The sequence below is a fragment of the Bos grunniens genome, chromosome 21 (assembly GCF_055505025.1).
Source record: "Bos grunniens cultivar Pamir isolate PY7600 chromosome 21, Bosgru_T2T1.0, whole genome shotgun sequence".
In the NCBI taxonomy this organism is placed as follows: Eukaryota; Metazoa; Chordata; class Mammalia; order Artiodactyla; family Bovidae; genus Bos; species Bos grunniens.
This window is the reverse complement of record NC_141185.1, coordinates 59,132,515-59,153,912: the sequence shown is the minus strand read 5'-3', so window position 1 is coordinate 59,153,912 and position 21,398 is coordinate 59,132,515. Positions and strand designations below refer to the sequence as shown.

General features: G+C 39.2%; 1 long non-coding RNA gene across 2 annotated transcripts in view; it reads right to left on the bottom strand.

Moving 5' to 3' along the window:
* Positions 1-11,307: 11,307 nt before the first annotated feature.
* Positions 11,308-21,398, bottom strand: part of LOC147349786 (uncharacterized) — a 48,707-nt gene continuing 38,616 nt past the window's right edge. For both annotated transcript variants that reach the window (XR_015150518.1, XR_015150521.1), the window contains one exon: positions 11,308-11,684. This is a non-coding gene — a long non-coding RNA (uncharacterized LOC147349786). The remainder of the gene's footprint in view (positions 11,685-21,398) is intronic.

Here is a 21,398-nt window from a genome sequence, read left to right as displayed (position 1 = left end):
TCCTTTGTAATGATCTTAGCTTTTGTAAATATACATAAATACACACATACATATATACCAAATATATATAAACTATGTATAATACCAAATATACATATATAATACAAAATATATATAGAACATCATATATTATTATAACAAGATTTATATAATTTATATTAAATATGTATAAAATTATATGTATATAATATATAATAATAACAAAGGAGAAAAGGAGAATCTGAGTAACAAAGAGAGACATGGGAGATATTAAACCAAATAGTAACAAGACAGATATAAATTCAGTCACATCAATAATTATATTACATATAAGTGGATTCAGTTCAGTTCAGTTCAGTTCAGTCGCTCAGTCCTGTCCGACTCTTTGCGACCCCATGAATCGCAGCTTGCCAGGCCTCCCTGTCCATTACCAACTCCCGGAGTTCACTCAAACTCACGTCCATCGAGTCGGTGATGCCATCCAGGCGTCTCATCCTCTGTCATCCTCTTTTCCTCCTGCCCCCAATCCCTCTCAGCATCAGAGTCTTTTCCAGTGAGTCAACTCTTCACATGAGGTGGCTAAAGTACTGGAGTTTCAGCTTTAGCATCATTCCTTCCAAAGAACACCCAGGGCTGGTCTCCTTTAGAATGGACTGGTTGGATCTCCTTGCAGTCCAAGGACTCTCAAGAGTCTTCTCCAACACCACAGCTCAAAAGCATCAATTCTTCGGCGCTCAGCTTTCTTCACAGTCCAACTGTCACATCCATACATGACCACTGGAAAAACCATAGCCTTGACTAGACGGACGTTTGTTGGCAAAGTAATGTCTTTGCTTTTCAATATGCTATCTAGGTTGGTCACAACTTTTCTTCCAAGGAGTAAGCATCTTTTAATTTCATGGCTGCAGTCACCATCTGCAGTGATTTTGGAACCCCCAAAATAAAGTCTGACACTGTTTCCACTGTTTCCCCATCTATTTCCCATGAAGTGATGGGACCAGATGCCATGATCTTAGTTTTCTGAATGTTGAGCTTTAAGCCAACTTTTTCACTCTCCATTTTCACTTTCATCAAGAGGCTTTTTAGTTCCTCTTCACTTTCTGCCATAAGGGTGATGTCATCTGCGTATCTGAGGTTATTGATATTTCTCCTGGCAATCTTGATTCCAGCTTGTGCTTCTTCCAGCCCAGCATTTCTCATGATGTACTCTGCATACAAGTTAAATAAGCAGGGTGACAATATACAACCTTGATGTACGCCTTTTCCTATTTGGAACCAGTCTGTTGTTCCATGTCCAGTTCTAACTGTTGCTTCCGGACCTGCACATAGGTTTCCTCCAATACAAATAATCAGCAACTGTCAGACTGATTAAAAAGGCAATGTTCAACCACATGTTGTCTATAAGAAACACATTTTATATTTAATGACACAAACAAGTAGAAATAAAAGAATAGCAAAAGACATACCATGGAAATAATAAACCATGAGAGAAATGAAGTAGCTATATATAAATATTAGACAATATTTTGGACTTTATAAAAAGAAATCCTGCAAGAACTCGGTATTTCTGGAAGATATAATAAATATAACGTATATGTATCTATTAAGCCATGACTCCAGAGCACGTGAACGAAAATCTGATAGAAGTGAAAAGAACATAATCAATGATGATATTTTAATACTCTAATCTCAAAAAAAGAGAGAGAAATCTCCAGTGATATAAAAGACCTGAATTACTATCAACCATTTTGACCTCAGTGACAGTTATGTTATCCTTTATCTGATGACACCACAATATACTCTTTTCAAGGTGGCATAAAATATTCTTTAGGATGGACCATATGTTAGACCATAAAAGTCTCAGTAAAGTGAAAGCACTGAAATAACACAAAGTGTGCTCTTCGATCACAAAGAAATTAAATTAGAAATTAATAACAAAGATATTTGGGAAATCCTCAAATATCTAGAGATTAAATATTCTACTTGGTATTTCAGGGGTTAAAAAAGAAACCACAGGCCACTTAACCAGGGCCGGGCTGCAGCGAGTGGGGTCAGCTCCTCCGGGAAAGAGGACGCGGAGCCGGGGTAGGAGAAAGAGGATGCGCGGTGGGAATCCGCTTCCAGCTTCTCTGTTTCTGGATACCGTGCAAAACACAGGCACCCCAGCCTGCTACCCACTTCTCATCTTTCTCGGTGGATGATAGGTCGCCCATGCATCGAGGCTGGGCCTTGCGGGCTGCCCGGTTGGAGACTCACGGGACATAACACCACTGCTGGATGCCTGGTACATTTAAGAAACCTGACTGCATAAGAAGTGCTCTACATGGGCACAGGATGTTACCTGGAATCAGAACTATTTTTGAAAAAAAAAAAAAAGAAACCACAGGGATAATTAGATGAATATTTTAGATGAATGAAAAAGAAAATGTCAAAATTTATGAAATGAATCTAAAGCAATGCTTAGAGAGATATTCATATATTTAAAACAGCTTTATATATATATGTATATGTAAAACTCAATGTGCAACACCTACCATACAACTTAGCCATCTTGTAGCTCAGTTGGTGAAGAGTCTGCCTGCAATGTGGGAGACCTGGGTTCAATCCCTGGGTTGGAAAGATCCCCAGGAGAAGGGAAAGATTACTCACTCCACTATTCTGGGCTGGAGAATTACACAGACTGTGTAGCCCATGGGGTTGCAAAGAGTTGGACACAACTGAACAGCTTTCACACACACACCCCAATGGCTCAGTGGTTAAAGAATACATCTGCAATGCAGAAGATGAAGGACACACAGGTTTGATCCCTGGACAGGAAGATCCCTTAGATGAGGAAATGGTAATCCACTCCAATATTCTTGCCTGGAAAATCCCATGGACAGAGGAGCCTGGCAGTCTATAGTCCATGGGATTGCAAAGATCAGATATGACTGAGCAACTAAGAACACACACATATTTAATTCAATAATAAGTCAAACAGCCCCATCAAAAATGAGCGAAATACTTGAATCTACTTTGCCAAATAAGAGAGGAGTAGTACTGTATGTAAGCATATGGAAAGTTTAGTCATCGGGGAAATACAAATTCATACTACAATGAAATACAATTACAAACCTATTTACTTTACTGTAACCCAAAAGATTGATTGTATCAAGCATTGGTAAGGATATGCAGAGTTGATATTTCCATATGTAGCTTTGTTGGAAATGTAATGTGGTACAACTACTTTGGAAAACAGTTTAACATATTCTTAAAAATTAACCAACAACCTACCATACAACCTAGCCATTTCAGTCTTAAATATCAGAGGAAAGAAAACCCTCAAATAACATCAACATGTGAATGAATAAACACATTATGTTCTAACCATACAATAAAATAAAATATTAAGCAAAATTAAACGAAAAAAAGAAATAAACTATGAAACACACAAGAATAGGAGACTAAGGATAAGTCTTAATTATTCAGCTGTGTGAACCAAACCAGGCCAAAAAGGGAACATATTGTATGACTCTATAAATGCATACTCTGTATGATTTATTTTTTTAAAAAAGCTAGAACATACAAACAGGAAGACATTTTATGAATGTCTGGGATGGGGGTGACAGAAATGACAGATTACTACAGGTGCTGAGAAAATGTTTGGTGGTGATGGATATGTTCATTATCTGTGGTGATGGCTTCTACAGGAGTGCACTTTTATCAAAATGGATCCAATTTTACTCCTTAAATATGTGTAACTATACCTTAATACAACATACTAAAAATAGATAAGTAAAACTTTTATGGAACTCTACTGTCACCTGGAAAATTTTTTAATTTTTTAGCATGGCATGTGTCAAAGGCCTCCATATTAGCTTGAATTAGTCCTAGCTTTGAGTGGCAGAACATCTAAATGGATGGTGGTCTAATCTCAGGGTCAGCAAGCATTTTTTGTAAAGGGCCAGACAGTGAACAGTTTAGGCTTTGCCGGCCACATGATGGTAACTACTCAACTTTGCCTTTGTGACATCAAATCAGTTATGCTAAGCTGCTAAGTCACTTCAGTCGTGTCCAACTCTGTGCAACCCCATAGATGGCAGCCCACCAGGCTCCCCCGTCCCTGGGTTCTCCAGGCAAGAACACTGGAGTGGGTTGCCGTTTCCCTCTCCAATGCATGAAAGTGAAAAGTGAAAGTGAAGCCACTCAGTTGTGTCCGAGTCCTAGCGATGGACTGCAGCCTACCAGGCTCCTCTGTCCATGGGATTTTCCAGGCAAGAGTACTGGAGTGGGGTGCCATTGCCTTTTCCGTCCATCAGTTATAGATGCTATCTAAAGGAACGGCATTAGTGTGATCCAGTGAAACTTTAATTACAAAAACAGATGGTGAACTGAATTTGGAAGGGTGGGCTGTAGTTTGCCTATCTCCAGTTTGAAAAATAGCTTTTGTAAACATAGGTAATCCAAGAATATGATGATGACTCCATTTTCTTCCTGGTTTACTATCCTTAACGTGTGGTGTCTATGTCATGGCGCAAGACAGCCACTCTAGCATCAACCACATCTGTATTTCAGCAAATGGGAGAAGAAAAGAAACAAAAAAAAAAGCATGCCTTTCTCTTGGAATACTCCTAGAAAGTTATGCACACTTTAATTTATATTTGTCTGTCTTGAAATTAATCACATGGCCACACTTAGATACAAGGGAAATTGAGCAATATAGTTTTCATTCATGATGACTAGGTATCCAGATAATTGTCAGGGTTCTACTACAAAGAAGAAAGTATTAGGTAAAAATTCTCTTCTGAATTTTTCTAAATATAATATGTATAGAATCCATAATTATATGAAGGAAGCAAAAAGGAAAATATATTTTTAGATAGAAATCACAAGCTTTTATTTTGTATCATTTTTAAATATTGTAAGAAACATGCTTAAAGGATATTTGTTTATGTAAAGAAATATGATTTCCTTAATGACATAGAGATGACGTCAGACAAGCTTGTGTGTTGGATTCAGATGAGCCTGGATGAGAATTCTGGTTTTCACTTATTGTTTATGAGAAAGTTAATAAATGTCCTTTGAATCCTAGTTTGAGAATTGAAAGTGAAAATATTAGTCGCTCAGTCATGTCTGACTCTTTGCAACTCCATGGACTGTAGCCTGCCAGGCTCCTCTGTCCATGGGATTCTGTAGGCAAGAATACTAGACAGGGTAGCCATTCCCTTCTCCAGGGGAGTCTTCCCAACCCAGGGATAAAACCTAGGTCTCCTGCACTGCAGACAGATTCTTTACCATCTGAGCCACCAGGGAAGCCTAGTTTACTAATCTGTACAGTGGGCAGATATAGTTTATTTAATATATTCACATCTATGTACGAGGACAGGGAGAGTACTGCTTATCTTTTCAACACTGTAGTTATGATATTACAAGTTAGGATGATTTCTAGTGTCTGAAAGTGAAAGTGAAAGCTGCTCAGTTGTGTCTGACTCTTTGAGACCCCATGGACTATACAGTCCATGGACTTCTCCAGGCCAGAATACTGGAGTGGGTAGCCTTTGCCTTCTCCAGGGGATCTTCCTAAACCAGGGATCGAACCCAGGTCTCCTGCATTGCAGGCGGATTATTTATCAACTGAGCCAAAAGCGAAGCCCAAGAATACTGGAGTGGGTAGCCTGTCCCTTCTCCAGCAGATCTTCCCGACCCAGGAATCAAACTGGGGTTTCCTGCATTGCAGGCGGATTCTTTACCAACTGAGCTATCCAGCATCTACATTTTATTAAATCTTCATAGGCAGAGCACAGAAGAATTTGAGGGTCTGAGGATCTTAGGTGTGCCATAGACATTTTTAAAATTCACATTGGTGTATATCACTCTAAGTAACTGATAATATCTCACTTACATACAAACTGAGCCACTCATCACAATGCCATTCCTGAAACCTACATGCCAACAAATCTCCAGAAAAATGCTGAGGCCGGGGTCTTAATTTTTAGCCATTCTGAAACTCCAATACTTTGGCCACCTCATGAGAAGAACTGACTCATTGGAAAAGAACCTGATGCTAGGAGGGATTAGGGACAGGAGGAGAAGGGGACAACAGAGGATGAGATGGCTGGATGGCATCACCGACTCAGTGCAGATGAGTTTGGGTGAACTACGGGAGTTGGTGATGGACAGAGAGGCCTGGCATGCTGCTATTCATGGGGTCGCAATGAGTCAGACACGACTGAGCGACTGAACTGAACTGAACATTTGTTGCTAAGAAAGGCATTGCTATTACATATTTAAATAAGATTATTACCAGCTTGTGTTTTGAAAACAATTTGCAACTATCACTGTATTTTATTTTAAGACAGCTTAGTTTGGTAATCTTTGTTTGACAGATGAGAAAGCCAAAACATAGAACAGGTACCTGCCTCATAATAACAAGCAGATGTTTATTGCTGAAGCTTATTGCCATTGGGGGAGTATAAGGAATATAAGAAATACTGGGTTGGTTAATTTTAAGAAATTATAATCAGGATGGTCCACCCCTACCTTTGCGATACACAGGTGCTGGCTGTCTTAGTGGCTTCAACATGGGCACAGCATTGAAACACATTTGCCTTCAAATTCTAGACCCTTCTTGTCCACTCGCAGGTTTAGTTAACTATAGAACCTACAGGAACTATCTGTCTCGTGCGTAATCTTGAGGAGTAAAGATACTAAATAAAGTAAAGATCAGATTAGATCAGTTGCTCAGTCGTGTCCGACTCTTTGCGACCCCATGAATCGCAGCACACCAGGTCTCCCTGTCCATCTGAATGAGTGGTGTAGTCATACCTTTCTCTCGCCCCCCAACTGGTGGATGCAGATTACAGACCAAGAACAAAGCAAAATCTGGGGCAAACTGCCCACCACCTCCAGCCTGACCACAAGCTCCCTTGGAGATATATGACCCTTGTCTGCAGTCATCCCAACCACCTGCTCACCCTCAGCCAGCAACTGGCAAGCTCCAAATTTACATTGGGAAATTTGAAAAAGTATCAGCTCCCGACCTCATAGGCTTCCCAGGTAGTGCTAGGGGTAAAGAACCCGCCTGCCAACGCAGGAGATGTAGGAGATGTAGGTTCGATCCCTGGGTCGGGAAGATCCCCTGAAGGAGGAAATGGCCACCCACTCGAGTATTCTTGCCTGGAAAATTCCATAGACAGAAGAGCCCGGCAGGCTATAGTCCATGAAGTCATACACAGTCAGACACGACTGAAGCTTAGCACCAAGCCTTGGACCTCCAGAGGTTCTGACTTAACTGGACTGGGATGGAGCTTCGATTGGTAGGTTTTAAGAGTATATTGTCACCCTACTTATTTAACTTATATGCTGAGTACATCATGAGAAATGCTAGGCTGGAAGAAGCACAAGCTGGAATCAAGATTGCCAGGAGAAATATCAATAACCTCAGATATGCAGATGACACCACCCTTATGGCAGACAGTGAAGAGGAACTAAAAACCCACTTGATGAAAGTGAAAGTGGAGAGTGAAAAAGTTGGCTTAAAGCTCAACATTCAGAAAATGAAGATCATGGCATCTGGTTCCACCACTTCATGGGAAATAGATGGGGAAACAGTGGAAACAGTGTCAGACTTTATTTTTTGGGGCTCCAAAATCACTGCAGATGGTGATTGCAGCCATGAAATTAAAAGACGCTTACTCCTTGGAAGGAAAGTTATGACCAACCTAGATAGCATATTCAAAAGCAGAGACATTACTTTGCCAACAAAGGTCTGTCTAGTCAAGGCTATGGTTTTTCCAGTGGTCATGTATGGATGTGAGATTTGGACTGTGAAGAAAGCTGAGCACCAAAGAATTGATGCTTTTGAACTGTGGTGTTGGAGAAGACTCTTGAGAGTCCCTTGGACTGCAAGGAGATCCAACCAGTCCATCATAAAGGAGATCAGTCCTGAGTGTTCTTTGAAAGGACTGATGCTAAAGCTGAAACTCCAGTACTTTGGCCACCTCATGCAAGGGTTGACTCATTGGAAAAGACTCTGATCCTGGGAGGGATTGGGGGCAGGAGGAGAAGGGGATGACAGAGGATGAGATGGCTGGATGGCATCACCAACTCAATGGACATGAGTTTGGGTGAACTCCAGGAGTTGGTATGGACAGGGAGGCCTGGTGTGCTGTGATTCATGGGGTCGCAAAGAGTCGGACACGACTGAGTGACTGAACTGAACCGAACTGAAGAGCATCCCAGGTGTTTTTAAGGTGCAGCTTAGGTTAAGAACCACAGCTCAGGGGCTCCCTGGCTGGGACTGCGGGCTGCCTCACCTTTCCCGTGGATTTCAGACTTGATCTTTCCTGTTGCTGTCTGGCCTGCTCTGCCCGATTCTCCGTTCAGAACTCCTGCCTAGTTCTGCACTTTCTGGTATTTGTGTTGTCCTCATTCACTGGTGCTTTTCCAGCTTCCGGCTAAATGCCTGCTCCTCGCAGGTGTGTGTGAGTCAGACCCAGGCTTTGCCTCGGCCTCTTGCTGCCTGGGTCCTGAGTCTGCTCCTGACAACCACTGTCCAAAGCTTAGCACAGCCTCCAAGACTTTGCTTCTTTAGGGATGCTTCCCTGAGGCTCCTCCTAGCCAGGGACGCCCTCAGAACAGATTTTCCCAGCAAAAATACTGGAGTGGGTTGCCATTTCCTCCTCCAGGGGATTTTCCTGAGCCAGGGATCAAACCTGCATCTCCTGAATTGCAGGCAGTTTCTTTACCTGCTGAGCCACTGCGGAATGCATACTGATTCTGTTTAATATTCTCTGATGTTCCTTTGCCCTGAGAGAGAACGGGAGGGAGTGTGGTTGTGGGGGTGGGGGAGTGGAGGGTGTGGGAGGGTGTAAGGGGTGTGGGAGGGGGTAGGGGGTGGAGAGGTTGGAGGAAGGAGGTGTGAAGGGGAGCAAAATTCCAGGACATATTTCCCCAGTGAGTTCCCCATTATTATTAAACACAAATAATTAAAGTTGATACATTTTATGTTGTCTAGTACATTTTTCATATTCTATTAAGCCTAGTGTATTTTTAGCTTTGTATTTAAACATTTAATATTTATTACTAAAGGTATAATGTAAACCATTTAATATAATTTAACTGCAGTGCCTATATTTTTTGAGGAAATTTAAAGGAAAAACTATTAGCTACACAAAACTCCAAGCTTTGATCTTGTATTGATTGAAATTTGGGTCTGTAACTCATAACATTGTTTGAAAGAAATATTTATTTGATACCTGTTATAAATAAGAGAAAGAAGGGGGAAAGCAGTCACTTTTCACACCTATAACAATGGGAAATTTTATATCTTCTGCCAAAGTATTCATCCTACTCAAAGTTACTTGAGAAGAAAAGCTGGAGTTAATTGTCATTTATTTATATAAAGCTACAAATTAATAATGACTACTTGTTGTCTTCCCCTTCGACTCATTCAGTATTTCCCAAATGGAGTTAACTGGGAGTAAGAAACGAGGCATGGGAGGGAGTGACTCATTGACTCAGATTACTGTCACCTGTTTTATCATCTTATGGGAAATAGTAAATAGATAGATGCCTATTTATTATTTTATCTCAATTTGCAATGTCACGAATGAGTCTTATTATGCAATGACTGACATTTACTCAAAATTTCTGAGATAACATTTCATTTACATAATTTCAAGATAAATCATCTAAATATAGTAGCCTGCCCTGTTTCCTATCAAAAATTGATCAGAATATGAAAATATCAATTGATTGCTTCCAGTTGATGCATCGTCTTGTACTTAATCATTTGTCTATGATTTAACATTGAACTAATTTTTTTCATTCTATTTTTCTTTTCTATGCTGATATCAATAACATTGCAGTGAATGACTCTGTGTTATTTCAAAATAAATATTTTGAATTTATTCTTTTGTATAGATTTTACACAGGTCAAATATCGTTAAACTTCTTAGTCTAATTGATAAGCCTATCGAATACATCCAGTTCTCTAAGCTTCCTAAGGGGATGCTGCTGCTGCTGCTGCTAAGTCACTTCAGTTGTGTCCGATTCTGTGCGACCCCATAGACGGCAGCCCACCAGGCTCCTCTGTCCCCAGGATTCTCCAGGCAAGAACACTGGAGTGGGTTGCCATTTCCTTCTCCAGGGGATCTTCTTGACCCAGAGATCAAACCCATGTTTCTTGCATCTCCTGCACTGGCAAGTGGATTCTTTCCAACTGACCCCCCTGGGAAGTCCCATATATAGAGAGTACACAGTGTGAACTATTAAGGCGATTCATAAATTGGCAAGGGGAAATATGTGATACAACTGTCTTTCTTGTTTGGGGACATCTGCTCTTTGACCTTTTCCAACTGGTCACTGTGCCCCGTGGCTGTTGGGCTAGGTTGGGTAACCAAAGGAAGAGCTTTGCAACAGGTGTTCTTTTACAGGTGTTGCTATGGCCTCTTGAGGACTTTTTTTTTTTCCAGTTAGATATCTATCAGACTTTGTGGTTCACATTCTCCACTCGTTATTCTCTCAGCTGTGATCAGCAGACTCTGAGATACCAGGTGGAGCTTTCCATGTGGTACTGTGGCACAGCTTCTCCATGTATGTCTGTGCTACAAAAGGATGGTAGATGCTTTACCAGCAATCATGTTATTGGCTCTGAAAGGAGGTTTGATCTCGGTTCTAGTAACCAATTAGAATCTACCCCTCTTCAAAATTTACATTGTTTAATTCATAACTAATCATAATTATTCTTCTGTTATGAAACTATTCCATGTTTTAATGGCCATGATGAACTTCTTTGTGGTCATTGATTTATTTTTTTCTTCTCACTCTCTCCTTCTCTTCTTCTTCTTCTTTTTTTTGTTCTCATCACATTTACTTCCTTTGTTGATTCCATTTGCAAAGGTTGTTCCTCTGTTACTTCCACTGGGAGAGATTCCACATAGGTGATTTTAGGCAGGAGGTACTACAGCAGAATTTAGTCCCTGAGTTTGACTGAAGTAGCCAAAACTTGTTATGTTGCTGTTGTTGTTTCTACAAATTCTATCCCCTCTTTTCAAAATAAAGGATACAGTCACTTAAACTTTTCCAGCCAGGCTCCTCATCTCCACAATGACATTCTTCATGCCTGGGGTGGGGGGTAGAGGGCTCTTTATTTCCCCTCTCCACAGAGCATGGTCCCAGCTGTGTGGCTCCCTTCATGAATATGCATGAAATCAGATATGACATTGCCCTGCTCCCATTAATAATCTTGTCATCTGACTTGTGCTCCAGAAAGCTCCAGCCCTGGGCTTCTCAGAGCAAATGTAGCCTGAAGAAAAACAAGACAAAACAAAACAAAAAGACCCTATCTTTTTGTTTATCTTTTTATTTTTAATTTTATTTGGATTAAGTATTCCAACATTTGGGCAAGGGCTTGTGAGAGGAACAGAGGAGGCAGGAAGGGAGAGAGGGAGAGGGCTCAGAGGAGAAGTCGGCCCCCGTGTGAATGGCGTGGCTTGTTGGGAGTCGAACGCGGTGGGTGTAATGGCATGCGAAGTGACCTTGAATACAGGCACTGTGGGTAGCCCCAGCTTTTTTGTAAAAGAAGCATTTGCAGTGGAGGTTTGGGTTTCAGGCCTCCCAGTCATCAATCATCTCAGCCCATTCTTCTCTTTGACAGCTCAGTACAAGGCCTGACATTTGACACCCAAGACCCCAGGACTTGCACACAGACACAAGCTGATGCCCTAAGGGTGGGGAGGAGGGGAAGAGAGAGAAAAAAAGCTTATTTTATTTTTTAAGCAGCAAACAAATTCTGTCACAGTAATTCTGCAGAAGAGCATCACGTTGAGTTTTGCCACTGCTTTGTGATTTTTCATGCTGCCCAGGGTTCTTAAAATAGCTTTGTGTGGACAGTTTGGGGTAAATATCTCAGCCTGGCGGGCCACTTACCATTTGGCCAGATTGAATCCAACCTCAGCATTAAAGGATGGATTGGTGGACAAGGGGGTTATCACTTTCTGGACAATGGTCCATGACATTGTGACCTGAGTGCCATTACATCATACTGTCACTTCGGGGGGAAGGCCACCCTCAGGGTACTTTCCCTTTGGAACACTGGAAAAATAAAAAAGAAGGATAATAACTCAGGTTCAGATATGAGCTCACTGAAGTCTGGGGTCAACTAATGCAAGGGTTTCAGGGATCAAATAATGGTAATTGGTGTTAAGAATTAGGTAATTTATGGTGCTAACTTTGAAAGAGTCTAAAAGGTTTATAACATGCAAGTCCCAGGATTTCATGGGTGAAGGTCCAGGTGGCTGTGTTTCTAATCCCTGTTCATCGACAGTCAGTTAAGCTGAGTGCCAAGCCCTGAGCATGTGAGGCCAAGGGTATGCCATTAAATTCTTACCCAAGTCTGAAATCTGACAGATCAATCTTTCAATGACTTTTGACAATGACTATATGCCCAGCACTATACTGATATCATAGAAAATGCAAATACTTTAAGAGACAATCCCAGCCCCCACAAACACTACTAGACTATTTGGAGAGATAAAGCATATGTTGATAAGATAGTGCATAGCAGGATAGTAAAAACAAATGTATTCTGATAAACAGTGAGACTGTCTCCAGGATTACTCAGCACATCTTTCATTCTGGAAACATCAGCACCTCACACAGACTTGAGGAAAAAAAAAAACATGGTTCTTCTCAGTGTAAATTTAGAAAACTATTTTGGGGACTGCTTAGGAAATATAAAAAGCTTCCTAACAATTATTAGCAGTATAGGTTTCGGGGTCAATATTAGGTATGGTTCAGAAAAATTGAGCAGAGACTAATAACAGCAGTGAATGGTGTGGCTGAAGTAGAAGTCATTTTTCTCTTTATCTTTAATAACTTTCCCAATAATTAATAATGGATATGAATAACTTTTATTAATAAATAAATGTTATGAATATTGAAAACAGTAGGGCTATTCAGTTGGTCCCTAGAATCATATATCAGCTTCATTTCATTCTATGGATTTTCTCATAGTGTGGAAAGTCTGTCAACATCCTCCTTTCATTCCCCTCCTGGAAATAGTTAATAATGTTCATGCTTCTGCAAGAGCAAAGGTGAATCAGCCTCTGAACCTGAGGGAAGCTCTTTAGAGTAGATGGGGGCTCCTCGTCTCTATTTCCACAATGCCTTGTGCACTTGAATAACACTAACAATTTGTATTAATTTGGGAGTGACTTTTTGACCTTACTCATTCAACTGGGAGCTTCTTGAGGGCCAGACCCTGTCTTTGTCAGGCAGTTTACACATGTTTATTCCTCCAGAGGGCAGGTCCTTACCAAAAGAGGCATTCGATGTCCTACTGAAGACTTAACAAGTATATGAGTAAAAATCTGCTTCGATATCTCCTTAGACAAGCTTTATCACTATAGATTTAGGGCACTGATTTGTCCACCTGTAGGCAGTCACACTGGGGGAGGAAATGGCAACGCATTCCAGTATCCTTGCCTGAGAAACCCCATGGACAGAGAAGCCTGGTGAGCTACAGTCCGTGGGGTTGCAACCAAACCAGCACCACCACCAGGCAGGCACACATTCCTTAGTCTTTGAGCTTTCTCTGTTATCACTTTTGGCAGTAAACAAATTTATTTTTCTGACTTTTCCTGAGCTTCTTGTCAAGAATGGATGAAGAAAAACTTACCAGACTCTCATCTACTTTCATTGAAAATTGCCTGTGCTTTTTCGCTCCTCCTTTAACCTTTCTTTCCTTGTCCTTAATTTTTTAAAGTATGTCTTTCTTTTTTGAAAAGCTTTTAAATTCTCTAAGGAATAATACTGTATTTTTTTTGCCTTTTTAATTCTCCAAAATAAAGTGTCATTTATAATGATGTAAGTTTCACATAGTTAATTCCTGTCCAAAATAGCTTTTATTCCCCAAGTTATTTATTAATTTTTTCAAGTATCTTGCTATTCTATCAGGGTATTCATCTAAGTTTGGACAAATCTGTGGTACTTTTATTTGGTGAGCTTCTTTTTCCCCTAGAAAACTTCACCCACTGCTGTCAAGAATTTGAAGTCCAAATCATGATTTTCCCCCCAACTTTGTTAAAGAAGTACAGAATCTGCAATATTGCAAAATGAAAGGTCTTAATCTTGAGGGGAATTCTCTGATCCATAAAATAAGAGCTTTGCTTAGCCATGAGCTTGTAGAAGTAGTGTTTTTCATTCTGTACAAAAGATCTACAGTTAGCCTGAAAATGTCACACAGTGGAGATGATTAGTTATAATGTAAATAGAATGTACCACTGAAAGCAAACTCAGGACAAATGTCTTGGTTTTTTTTTTTTACAAGTTAGCTATTTCCCAGTGTGGGCAAAAAAAAAAAAAAAGTAATCAAACATTTGTAATTAACAATACTGACTACCATCATTTTAATACTTTCAAACTATGGAGACAGCTGACATTCAGTGCAATCAGGGTGAAGACTGCATTGTTGGGTGGAGGAACTCCATGGCCATTTTTCTCCTATAGGTTCACCATGTGTCACTACAGAATTGGAATTCAAGAGGTGAGCCTGTATTTCTAATCATGTTGATATTTCCCATGTAGCTTCTTAGTCAGCTCCTTGAATTCTTCACACAAAACTATAAAAAGGTCATCAATTATGAGGACCTTATGTAAATACTGGGCAGTTTTGTGATTCTATTCTGAGCAACGTTTATATACATCTGCTCAAATAAATTAATTTTCTTGTCCCAAATGACTCATTTAGTGGAAATAGAAGTTTTCATGCCAGTGCAAATAGAGAAGGGAAAGAGGGCACAGGGAAATGAGGAGAATGGGAATTCACTTTGTAATCTACCAGTTTATGAGTGTTGGCGCATAGTTTTTAAATGGAAAAGCATTAAGCAAATATTTATTAATATATGGGGAAGGAAAAGAGAGAGATAGGATTAGGAATCTAATCTTATATGGAAAGTAACCATGTTGAGGGTTTGGTGTGCATTACAGACATGCCTGCATTCTAGTCCAGTTTGTACTGTTTTCCTGGCTTGAGAATCTGACTCACTTCAGTTAATTTTTCAGAGCCTTATTTCTATATATGCAACATCATAATGTAGTTTTTCAAACCGTGATCACTGGCAGCTAAACGACACAACACTTCTATCTTCTGTAGGTGCTGGGGCAGGTCCACGTGTATTGGGCATCCCGTAACAGATGAAGAAAGGCTTGCAAACTTTGCTCAGTCATGTTACAGGCTAAGGTGAGTCTGACAGATCTTTGAAACTCCACCTGAGGTCTGGAGTCATGGCCATATGGATTTTAATAGCAGTTTCTTTCCTGCCAGGAAACAAAGTTTCTCTACAAAGCTTCCACCATGTTTCCATCAACCCATTGCAATGAGTCATTTGCTATGCTATGCTATGCTAAATCACTTCAGTTATGTCCGACTCTGTGCGACCCCATAGACGGCAGCCCACCCGGCTCCCCCATCCCTGGGATTCTCCAGGCAAGAACACTGGAGTGGGTTGCCATTTCCTTCTCCAATGCATGAAAGTGAAAAGTGAAAGTGAAATAGCTCAGTTGTGTCCGACTCTTAGTGACCCCATGGACTGCAGCCCACCAGGCTCCTCCATCCATGGGATTTTCCAGGCAAGAGTACTGGAGTGGGGTGCCATTGCCTTCTCCAAATTAGTCATATAGACTGCTCCAAAAACTATATTTTCTTCCTATCACTTGTTAGATCTCAATAAACTTCCTCTTCTGGCATTTATACCCTCCCCCCCATCATCTAGCATTGATTATCCTAGTTTTGTGGTATTCACAGACACTGTCATTTTATGAATTATCCATCCCAACCTTATTGCCAGCCCTTTGACATCTCTTGAAATTTCTCCCCCTTTCTACATGACCTTTTTAGAGCATTGGCATTATCCTCCAGCTTATGCCCATGATTATTTTTTCAAAATTCAGTTCATCTTTCTCCATACAAGAATCTTTCTGAATGAAATTTAGCTTCTTTGAATTGTTACTTTATTTTGTGTTCCTCAACTTTTCTGCAGAATGGATGCGTTTATGTTTTTCATACTTCTTTTCCCTTGCCATTTCTTAAAGCTTTTCTTTCTTTTCTATTGAGAATGCAAACTCGTCAGGAGCTAGCATTACATTTTTAAAACATATTGTATTCATTATATGGCCCAGCAGAGTTCCTTATATAAGATAAAAATTTTAATAACTGATTCTTGAATATAATTGCAATTAATTGAATGCTACTACAGATTCCCATTAGCTATTACTATTATTTTTGCATGCATTCTGCTTTTTCTATCTCCCTTCCCTAAATAGGTAGAAAAATTGATTTATTGATTTGCATACAAGTATTGGTATTCATCTATCTGTATTTTTAATTATATCATGGCAATGCCCCTGAAAACAAAAGTTCATTTTTAATTGTGGCATTTCTTGGTCCTAGAATGGGTCCTTACATATAGATTCAAGGTAACACATTTCTAATGGAAATTAACTAGCAGAATTTCACTAGCAGAACTTCAAGTTTCACACCTTTGTCTTTTCTAATTCCAGTCCTAGAAACCTAGCTGTATCATGTGCTTCTGGGTATTTGTCCAATAAGACCTCAATCCAGGTTCAAGAAATAAAATAGTATTATTTCAGTTGTATTCTTATAATTCTTAAAATGCATTATTATTGTATAGATGAGTGAGTGACTTGATCTCTACTTCACTAAGTAGACGAGGGAGTTTGCTAATTCACTCCAGGTCTATTCTTTGAGTCCCGCTACACAGTTTTGAGCCCTTAAGTATAAGGATAGCAAAACTTGGATAATAATGAAGAAAGAATGTACTATATGCTTTGAAAAGGAGGAAGATAAACAATAGAAGAGAAGATTAGAAATACTGGTTCTGCAACCACAGTATTTGGTTTGAAAATCAACCCACCACCACTTGACTCTCTGTTTCAATTACCTTATCTATAAAATGGAAATGAAATGCAGGTTCATGGGGTTATTTGGAGGATCCAATGGTATATGGAAGTAATGTGCTTATACAGTCTCTGGCAGAATATGGCTTTTATTCCATCCATGCTAGCTATAATTTTCATGATTCTGACCATGAATTCATCAGGTGGATAGTCCCCGTGCTTTTGCTGTGGGTCATTCCACTTGGGTGAAGCCACAGTCAAGCGCATGCTTATTAGGCAGCACAGGCTCCCAGCTTCCAGCGCCATGTTTCTTAGTTCCATCTGTGTGGGCTGAGTGTGAAGGAGGATGGAGAAACTGAAGAGGAAAAAAAAACAAGGCCCCTGAGCATTAAACAGAGTCTATTCCCCACGCCTACTCCAAGAGATTAAAGAGACGGATTCTCGAGCAGTTCTTCAGACTGACTAATTTATATGTATATTGAGGACTCAGCCAGAGAATTTTTTTTAAAAGGAGCTGGGGGAAAATATGATGCTCTCACAGTCCCAGCGGTGTTGCCACATCCATTTTACTAGCGCGTTTATCCTTTAGTACTTCCACGGATTGACATGAGGGAGGAATCCGCATGTCATGGGAGATAACATCTCACTGTTGCCAAAGGAGTCTATTCAGACATGCATGTTAGTGGGTTGATAACTTATTCGGTATTGCAGAGGACTCAAAGATAGACATTTCGCCTTTTATCTCCATCTCTGTGCTCCCTGCATACTAAAGATAGTGCAAAACAGCCAGATACATCTTAACTAACCCACGCAGAAAAGAGGGACTTTTGCTAGCCTGCTGCCAGGGCTGCGAAGTGAAAGGGACAAGGTGTCACAGGGCCTAATGACAAATGAATTAAACATGTTTATGTCCCAACTTGAGTGGTCTGTGAATGTATTTTTAAAGCTCACACCTAGTGATAATTTAGCAAGAAGAGGTGTAAAATAAATGGGATGCAGACATTTTGCAGCAGTCTGGGGTGGAGGGGTGGGTGATAAAAAAGCAAATAGTGAGGTTGTGATAAAAAAAAAAAAGTGGGTAGGTTAACCCATATGGATATTTATACTAGTTGACACACATTTTTGAGGAGAAGGAAAGAAAAATGAAAACTTATTTAAACAATGGCTCTAAATATGTATTAAAACAGAAACCATTCTAATTGCCTCTGTATTCTCAGGAAGGTAAAGATGCAGGATTCTCTATTAGACACTGTACAAAAGGAACATCTATCTTTTTGTCAGCACCAATCATTGAGTATTTATCCTTTACTCAAATAGTATGTGTCCTCTCTCAATTACCTATGGGTGGTAGTAAAGTGGGATCATTTAAGATAATGTTCAAGATAACATTTCAAATATACAAGGTGAAGTTGACCGTGAAGATAGTGATTTCATTATTTTAGACCAGCAAGATCACAGCAACTCTGACATGATCTGAAAACTGAAGCCCAAAAGTGAAATTTTGGTCAAATTTTCTAACTCACTTTTTGTGTTTAGCTAGAATTTATTGCTATGCTATTAATATAAAATATAATTATCTAAACAAAAATTAATATTTTAGAGAAAAGTGAAACACTTAATGGTCACTGTTGCTCTGCGTAAAGAGCTTGAAAAATGATTCAAAGAATATGAACCAAGATGATAAAAAGTAATTCAGCTGGAAGATTTTAAGTGATTTTTATATTTTGCTTTCTAGCTCTTTTCCAGATTTTCCAAATATTCAAAACTTAGTATGTATTTTTATAACCAAGAAATGTGTAAGTGCTTCTTAAACATACTTTATTTATTAAAACCTATTGTTTGTATGATCCATATGGCCCCCAATTATTTATATATATATATATATATTTCAAACATATTTTATTGAAGTACAGTTGATTCATAATGTTGCATTAATTTCTAATCTAGTGTTCTACTTAACATTCTTAAATGTTCCTTTGAACATCTTTGAAACAAAGAAATGCTATATTTGAAAAAGTTCTCCTCATGCACACAATATTTAGGAAAATATACCATGTTTTTCATAGTCAAGTAGATCAAAAGACAATTTATTTTGAGATCTTACCAGGTCTTCAGTAGAGTTCATTGAATATACAGAAATGGGTTCAATTTTTTTTTCAAATGAAATTTATAGGTGGCTCAGATGGTAAAGAATCTGCCTGCAATGCAAGAGACCTGGGCTCTATCCCTAAATCAGGAAGATCCCCTGGAGAAAGGACAGGCAACGCACTCCAATATTCTTGCCTGGAGAATCCCATGGACAGAGCAGCCTGGTTGAGCCGCTAACACACTCACTTCTCATCTGTAAGTACAGTGTGTGTGTGCATGTATGTGATGCATGCTCAGTTGTGTCTGATTCTTTGAGATCCCATGGGTTGTAGCTCATCAGGTTCCTCTGTCCATGGGATTTCCCCGGCAAGAATACTGGAGTGGGTTACCATTTCCTACTCTAGGGGATCTTCCTGATCCAGGGATTGAACCCATGCCTCCTGCATCTCCTGTATTGGCAGGCAGGTTCTTTACCAACTGGGCCACCTGGGAATACCACCTGTAAGTAGAGTACAAGGTGTTATTAATATATATAACTTAAAATATTATAGACCTAACAGCATGCAATCTGTTCACACTTTTTGGAGGGTTTGTGTTGGTATTATGAAGTATATGAGCCCTGCCTCCCCTTCCTAACTCCTGTTTTCAGTTGATTTTTAAAAAAATATGTTTGTACCTCTCTACAAATGAAGTATAAAACAAGTGTTTTTATTTTATTTGATCATTATAGGGAACAAAACTGAAATTCCAGGCACCTATAAACTTGTGTAATCTCATTTAGCTACATGTGCTAAGATAGAAAATGTTTACTCTTCAGCTTTGTGTCGTGTAGAACTAGAGAACTAGCTGATCTTTAATGGAAAGTTCCTTTGTCTCAGTCCTAGTACTTTCTATCATTTTCAAGATGGGCATAAGATTTCTTTCTTTCATTTTCCAGTGTAACAGTGAATGAGTTCTGATTGGTCAGGAGCTTCATTGAAATCCTTGAGTGCACAGGGTATTTCACTAACTCAAGAACTATTTAAAAATAAACTATAACTGTAAATGCAATTTTATAGTAAGGCCATCAGCTTTGAAGATATAAATCTATAATATTTATATATGGGCTGCCATTGCACAGAAGTCATAACCTCCCATGAGAACGTGTGTGTGTATGCCTCTGCATCCCACCTCGAATGATTTTAACTTTTAGCCTTTCTTCATGAGCACCCAGATTAGTGTCTGTGACTTATGGCTGCATCAATTCATACAGAAATGCATTGTACCACTGCAAGGGAAGTAGTTCATCTTCTACATGACAACACTTGCACATCTCCAAAACCTGAGAGGACTCTAGACATGCAAAGTCAGAATGGCTTTAGAAAGAGTTCAGGGCCTAATTATAAACCTGACAAGCAGGAATTTACAGAAATAGAACAGAGCCACGCTGGGTGATATGTCTTTGTTGATATGTCTATTTATAAATTGACATTGGACTAAAACACTGAATACTTGGACCTACCCAAATACATGAGTATATTATTAACTAATATTCTACAAATTCAAAAGTCTATGGATTTGAAAAACAGCTGGTTAATAATCATTGGTCTACCAAAATTTTGCTTTGAATTTTCAAATTAATTAGTGGGTTTGAACACAATAGCATCAATATGTTCAATATTTTAGTTTTGTATTTAGAACTAATGTTTAAGTTCCCTGAACATACAACATTAGAAATGATTCCTCTGTGTAATTACTCTTATTTCCTAATCACTCATTTGCAGTTTGTTTATATTTATAAACACATAGAATTTGAAAGTACCAAAATATACTAATTCAAAAGAAATCCCCTTTCATGGATAAAGTATTTATGAATATCAATCATATGGGAATTTCTTTGATATTTCTAGTAAGATCCAAGTGCATTTCAGTTCAACTGTTAGTTGTATCAGGATGAAAATAGCCGTGTGTTATGGTCAACTTCACATCCAAAGAATTGGGTCTATAAATTTACACTTTCTTATACCTCTGGCTATAGATTTGATCCTGATAAATGTGACACCATTGGAGGTTCATTAAAAACATGGCCCACATTAGAAAACATCCATTAGATAATATTTTATTCAATAGCAGTTAATTGTATCTTGGTTTAAATAGCTTTTGCTTATGATTGAGCAAGAAAGAGAGCAAACAATACTTGCACGCACTTTAATTTTCAGTAGATGATTAGTAAATATTATTCAATGAAATATTTTTGTGTCATTCTCCACTAAGGCATTAAGCCACATAACTTCAACTAGAGTCTTTATGTAGCTAATTCCCAAATATAAATCTCCAGCTGCCATATTTTTAATGAACTGTTTGAATTCAACTGCATGATGAACTTTCTGTATGGATGTTTCTCCAGGCTGGCGATATCAGCATGTCTCTTTCGAGGTTCTGCCTTCTCTTGT